The sequence below is a fragment of the Pseudophryne corroboree genome, chromosome 5 (assembly GCF_028390025.1).
Source record: "Pseudophryne corroboree isolate aPseCor3 chromosome 5, aPseCor3.hap2, whole genome shotgun sequence".
NCBI lineage: Eukaryota > Metazoa > Chordata > Amphibia > Anura > Myobatrachidae > Pseudophryne > Pseudophryne corroboree.
In genome coordinates, this window is record NC_086448.1 from 786,840,437 (window position 1) to 786,848,137 (window position 7,701).

Here is a 7,701-nt window from a genome sequence, read left to right on the forward strand (position 1 = left end):
GCCGGCGGCGCGGCTCTGGGACCTATCCATGGCTGGGCCTGTGATCGTCCCTCTGGAGCTAATGTCCAGTAGCCTAAGAAGCCCAATCCACTCTGCACGCAGGTGAGTTCGCTTCTTCTCCCCTTAGCCCCTCGATGCAGTGAGCCTGTTGCCAGCAGGTCTCACGGAACATAAAAAACCTAAAACTAAACTTTTCACTAAGCAGCTCAGGAGAGCCACCTAGTGTGCACCCTTCTCGTTCGGGCACAAAAATCTAACTGAGGCTTGGGGGAGGGTCGTGGGGTGAGGAGCCAGTGCACACCAGGTAGTTCTAAAGCTTTACTTTTGTGCCCAGTCTCCTGCGGAGCCGCTATTCCCCCATGGTCCTTACGGAGTCCCCAGCATCCACTAGGACGTCAGAGAAAGAGGAATTCCTTTGTCCAGGGACCAACTACACTAACCAAACTTACTGTTACTATTAAGGGGAACATTATCTATTAAACCTGCTATATGGATTTATTAAGTAGCGATTGTGTCGCTCGCTAGACGCACACAAACTCTACCGTAAATGCACATACCATGCGTTCAAGCACACGCCCGTAGGGGCGCCGTCACGCAACTGCGAATATGTGCACGCACGCCAGAGAAAGTGCATGTGCAGCGGGCGAGCGCATGAGGTGAATATATGGCAACATGCAGCATGATATTTTTCTGACTTTGACAGTATACGTACCTAGCAGGTGTCAGGATCCTGCGTATCGGGATGCCGGTCAGTATTCTGACAGCCAGCATCCCAATCGCCGGGATTCTGATACCATCCCCCCTGGGGAACCCCAAGGTGCGTAGGCACACAGTTTGATAACCACTGCACTAATACAACATATTGGGGTGGGCTGAACTGCACACTCTAATTCTAAATATAATAAGAGGTGCTACCACGCTGATATTTGTAGTGTCACACAGACAAATAGAGACAATGCAGGTGCACACTATAAATACAAGGAACTTTTATAAATAGAATAATTATAATAAATTCTGAAATTTAACATTGCGTAAAACTGAGGATCTTAGCATAATTTTTGCCCAAGAACTATGGGCTCACCTACCACAGCCAGGTGACCTCATCATGTGGGTCCCTAACAGTCCCAAGGTTGAAGTCCAGAGCAAAGGACCCTCCCCCCTCCCTCCCTGTACCAGTACAACTCTACTGTTCCAAGGCATCACACTAGTGAGAAAAAGCAGTTTAAGTGTTAAAAGGTCTTACGTTAATAAGAAATAGCTGCTCAGTGCTGAGTGTTAGTAAGTAGTGTGTTAAAAAGTATTGCATTAGTAAAAAGCAATTTAAGTGCTAAAAAGGGTTAGAGTAAGTACTAAAATCATAATGCCCAGGCACAACAACCCAGGGAGCCCCATGCCACAAACCCATCCCAAATATGGAGCTTAGCTATCTTCAGTTATGTTCCTGCTGAGGTGTCACTCCGTGAATTGATTAGCTGCATTCTCATTATTACTGTGTCATCCACAGAACGGCTCCTTCCTATAAGTTGAGGGGAGGTGGAACGTCCGTGTTTCTGTAACTGTAATAAAGCACAGATCACATAACTGTATCAAACGCATTGCTCCTTGAGCTATGTACTGACAAGACACCGTCCGCCTCAGGGCATTACCCCGAGGCATTACCTTCGCAGATGGCAGGAGGCTAGTCCCATGCAAAACCAGCGCATGGTGTGCAATCTGCAGTGGAAACCGGAGGCGCAGAACCGATGTCGCAGATGTGAAGGGTCTTCTTACTTCCTGGAGGAGTACAGGATCACACATGTTATCATTTGATGCTTGGCAAAAGATACAGCAATTTATAAATGATTAACGTGCATCTAAATAGGAAAAGACTCTTGCGGTTAATTTAGATTTCAAAGCAAATTGCTTTGCCCAAGATACTTGTTACTAATGCATAGTTGCAGCTCACAAGTAATGAGACATTAAAAAACATTTTGGTCAATTGTGGATTTTAAAAAAATAAATCAAGAGATTTTCAGTTGTCATCAGCAAATACAGAACTGTGGGGCAGATGTATTAAGCCTGGAGAAGTGATAAATTAGAAAGTGATAATGCTCCGGCCAATCAGCTGCCAACTGTCAAGTTACAGGCTGGGTTTGAAAAATGACAGTTGGGAGTTGACTGGCTTGTGCGTTATCACCTTCTACATTATCACTTCTCCAGGCTTAATACATCTACCCCTGTGTAACAGTCTGTCAACTCCAGGCCAGGAACGCTAGGGGATATAGAACTAGTACAAGTGGATATACCTTACATTTATGGAATAACTCTGCCAAAAGCTAGAATAGTCCAGCATGTTATATGACTATCATGTGCAACTTGGCATTTATCCTAACCCCCTTGTCCCATTCTTTCATCAGCCCTGGAGTGCAGCTGGGTCACCTACACCTGCACTAGAGGCGTGGCAGCGACAACTTCTGTCTTTGCATCTAAAAAAACTTAACTCAAGAGTTTTCCAAACTCCGCCACTACAGTCCAGGTTTTAGGAATAGCCATGCTTAAATCCAGATGGCTAAATCAAACTGACGGAGATACTAATTAAGTCACCCTGTGCTCAAGCTTTGATATCCTTAGAACCTGCACTGTCATGGCAGAGATTGAGAAACTCTGCTCAGCTGTATATGAAATGTCCCTGTTTATGTTTTATTAATAAGGTGTCTGTACTGGTTATAAATAACGTTATTAAAATACCTTGCCGGAATTTCTTAAATATTGTTTCTATTCAAACATATTACAGGAAGGTGATGCATATTGCTGTGAAATAACTACACACAAATTGTTGGTCTATACCATACAGATGTGTCCTCATAGATCTTGCCTTAATACGCCACGTAGCAGGAGATGCCTTCACCTGTGCACCTGCTGGAGGACTTAGAAAATGTGAGCTGTCCAGGGTTACTGAAGACCTAGTTTGAGAACTACTGGTCTATAAGGAAGTTCTCTGCGTAGTAATGCCACCCTGGCACAGTCGCTCTAGCCTTCTAATTGGCTTTGAACCTACAACATTGGTCAGCCCTTAAAGCATACAGTGGTCTATTTACTAAGCCTTGGATTGAGATAAAGTGGGCGGAGATAAAGTCCCAACCAACCAGCTCCTGTCATTTTTAAAACACAGCCTTTGACATGGCAGTCAGAAGCTGATTGGCTGGTACTTTATCTCCATACATTTTATCTCCATCCAAGCCTTAGTAAATAGACCCCTTAGAAAGATTCAAGATATTGGACAGGTACTGGTGACAAACCAAATCAGTTAAGTCTCTCACTGTACACCTCACACCAACAAAACGAGATTTAGGGTAAGAACTTACCGTTGTTAAATCTCTTTCTGCGAGGTACACTGGGCTCCACAAGGATTCACATCGGGGTGTAGAGTAGCATCTTGATCTGAGGCACCAACAGGCTCAAAGCTTTGACTGTTCCCAAGATGCACAGCGCCGCCTCATCTATAACCCCGCCTCCGTGCACAGGAGCTCAGTTTCGTTAACCAGCCAAATGCAGTAGCAGGTACCAGAGACAACAATCGCTCATAGCCAAGTACACCACACACTCACCACAGGAGAGGGTGTCAGCGGCTATGCCATACCAACCCAAAGAAGCTAAATGCGTCAGGGTGGACGCCTTGTGGAGCCCAGTGTACCTCGCAGAAAGAGATTTATCAACGGTAAGTTCTTACCAAAAATCTTGTTTTCTGCTGCGGGGTACACCGGGCTCCACAAGGATTCACATCGGGGATGTCCTAAAGCGGGCACAAGAACCCGGTGTCCAAAGGAAGCATCCTGGGAGTCAGAAGTATCGAAGGCATAGAACCTAATGAACGTGTTCCCAGAGGACCACGTAGCCGCCTTGCACAATTACTCAAGGGTCGCACCACGGTGGGCCGCCCAAGAACGTCCAACCGACCAAGTAGAACGGGCTTTGATGGTAGCAGGAACCGGACGACCAGCCTGTACATAAGCATGTGCAATCACCATTCTAATCCATCTGGCCAGAGTCTGCTTGGAAGCAGGCCAGCCACGTTTGTGAAAACCTAACAACACGAAAAGAGAATCAGATTTCCTAATGGAGGAAGTTCTCTTCACATAGATACGGAGAGCCGTACTACATCCAAAGACCGCTCTTTGGTAGACAACTCGAGAATTAAAGGCCGGAACCACAATCTCCTGGTTAAGGTGGAAGGAAGACACCACCTTGGGTAAATAACCTGGCCATGTTCTAAGAACCGCCCGGTCACGATGAAAAAATCAAATGGGGAGACTTAAGGCACCCAAGTCCGAGACCCTTCTAGCTGAAGCAATAGCCAGCAAGAATAACACCTTAAGTGAGAGCCACTTAAGGTCAGCAGAGGCAAGAGGTTCAAATGGATACTCTTGCAAGGCCTCCAGCACCACCGAAAGAGCCCAAGGGGCCACAGGAGGTACATAAGGAGGCTGAATCCGCAACACGCCCTGAGTGAATGTATGAACATCTGGAAGGGTAGCAATCTTTCTCTGAAACCAAACCGACAAGGCAGAAATGTGAACCTTGAGGGAGGCCAGACGCAGGCCTAAGTCCAGGCCCTGTTGCAGGAAGGCCAACAGCTTGGCCGTGCTAAACTTGAAAACGTCGTGATTGTGAGACACACACCAAGTAAAGTAAGCATTCCAGACCCTATGGTAAATCCGAGCAGAAGCCGGCTTACGGGCCTTCAACATAGTTTGAACGACCGCCTCAGAAAACCCTTGGCCCTCAGGACGGAAGCTTCAAGAACCATGCCGTCAAAGCCAACCGGGCCAAATCCTGGTAAACACAAGGGAGGTCTGGTCGTTGTGGAAGTAGAAGGGGACGATCTAGCGAGAGGCCCTGAAGATCGGAGAACCAGTGCCGTCTGGGCCGCGCCGGAGCGAGCAGAAGTAGGCTTCCTCCTTCTTGCTTGAACTTCTGTATTACCCTGGGCAGGAGCGACACCGGAGCAAACACGTACGGCAGTCGAAAGTTCCATGGAATTGACAGAGAATCCACTAACGCTGCTTGAGGATCCCTTGTCCTTGCTCCGAAGACCGGAACCTTGTGATTGTGTCGAGAGACGCCATCAGGTCAACATCTGGAAAGCCCCACTTGTCCACGAGAAGTTGAAACACCTCTGGATGGAGGCTCCATTCTCCGGCGTGTACGTCCTGATGACTAAGAAAGTCAGCTTCCCGGCTGAGGACCCTTGGAATGAACACTGCGGATATGGCCAGCATATGGCGTTCTACTCACTGAAGAATCCATGATACTTCCCTCATTGCCATGCGGCTTCGAGTGCCGCCTTGATGGTCTATGTACGCCACCATGGTGGCGTTGTCCGATTGTACTTGAACAGGCCTATTCTGTATTAGATGCTGGGCCATTGTCAACGCATTGAACACCGCCCGCAGTTCCAGAATATTTATCAGGAGTAGAGACTCCTCCTTGGTCCACCGACCCTGAAGAGAGTGTTGTTCCAACACCGCACCCCAACCTCTCAGACTGGCATCCGTCGTCAGAAGGACCCAGTTGGATATCCAGAAGGGACGGCCCCTGCTCAATCGTTGTTCCTGAAGCCACCAGCTCAGTGACAGGCGGACCTCCGGAGACAAGGAGATCATGCAAGATCTGATCCAGTGAGGCAGGCTATCCCAATTGGTCAGAATCAACTTCTTGTTTATCCACCTTCTTACGTTTAAACCTATATGGCTTTTTAGAGACAGCCTCAGGCTCATCTGCCACCTGAAGGATGAGCCTAATTGCCTCAATGAAATCCGGGACATCTACCAATGATTTCCCTTCCCCATCAGAAACATCTGAGTCAGTGTCTGTGGGATCAGTATATGCACCATCCTCCTCAGAGGACGTGTCTGTGATAGCAGTGGATTGGGAGGAGGCAAATGCCCTTTTAGAAGACGACATAGTCTTAGCGGGCGAGAGTGACACTTAGATTTAATCAATGACCGGTTCAAATGCTGTAACTGAGTGGAGATTTGATCTCCCCATGGCGGATTAATAGCAGGGACCATAAACTGCTGCATTGGCACAGGTGGTCCCACAGGGGGTGCCAATTTAGTTACAAGCGTTTTTAACAGCGTGGAAAAGGTAGCCCAAGGTGGGTCCTGTGATGCCTCTGGTGCTACAGACCCACTGGGGGATAAGGAACCCCCTGAACCTGAACTCTCAGCTGCCATATTTTCCTCCAACACGTCTGCGACATCACCACCACGCAATGTGGGAGAAGCCCCAGCTCCATTGCCACGTGTAGCTGACATACTGATGTGCACAATATTGGGCAACTTGGTACAATACTTAGCAGCTATATACCTAGCAAGAACTCCCAGTGAAGTGTGACTGTGTCAGCACAAACCGGGAGTTCAAGAGATACATATATAGGGTGACTATAAATCTCAAGTAAAAATACACAGCAAGTATATCTTGTGAAACAAATCTTATATTATACGGAAAAAACCTGATACACTTAGCCCCCTCAGGTATAGGAATATAGGAGTAGCACGCTGAGTGAAATACCCAATAAGGCAGCCACGCAGCAGCTACATGCACAGACACACACATATATAGTCACATGCGTACCATGCAGAAATTATGCACCATAAAACTGCACTGGACTAGCAATACAAACTAATACTCAGTATGGCTATATGTGTCAACAATAGATATAACAAAGCACAGTAGATACTGGATGTATATCACAGAGTGTTTGTGCCACACAACCCTGAATGTATGCACTCTTTCTTAACTAACACTGTCCCAGTGACAGGTAGAATACTTAAGTGTCCTGTAAAATGCACAGCGCTGGCGATCAGGCGGCTTTACAGAGGAGGATTTGCCCCAGCAGTCCCAGGAACAGCTTAGCTCTGTCTGTGATGGCTGCTGACAGGGAGTGAGGGAGAGAAATGCAGCTCCAGGGCGGGAACATTTACAGAAATGGCGCCCTGGGGCTGGGGGAGGGGCTACAGGTCAGGCCTGCTCCCCCTACTGGTATCCCCACCGGGCGCTGCGGGTTTTGAAAACGGGGTTAAATAAGAGTAGAAACCCCCAGACCTGAACCCAATGTCCCTGGTGGCTAGTGGAGCAGCTGCCCAATAACAGTGTCCACGCCAGCGCGTGTGCGCACGGCCCGCCTCCCACGGCTGCGCTGGATCACGGTAAATTGTGCCTAAAAGAGACCCCTTACCTCCCCCGTACCTGCGGCCACGTGATCCAGGAGGAGAGTGGTGTGTGTGACTGACGCTGGAAAGAACTGAAGCCTCCGCTGCAGTGACGCGGCAACCAGGGTGTGGGAGTATACGGCGGCGCTGGGGGTGATGGAGCTGCAGTCAGAATAATCTATGTGACTTTAGACACTGCAGCCCTGAAGTCTTGTAGAAGTATTCTTCTTTAGATTTTCAAAAAAAGCTATCAATAGGCTGCAAAAGGCAGCCCCCCTGTTATGTGCCTGCTTACTGCATGGCACCAACTTACAAACTGAGCTCCTGTGCATGGCGGTGGGGTTATAGAGGAGGCGACGCTGTGCATCTTGGGAACAGTCAAAGCTTTGAGCCTGTTGGTGCCTCGGATCAAGATCCTACTCTACACCCCAATATGAATCCTTGTGGAGCCCAGTGTACCCCGCAGCAGAAATGTCTATTTTATCTATTGCTTACCCTTAGCTTGTAT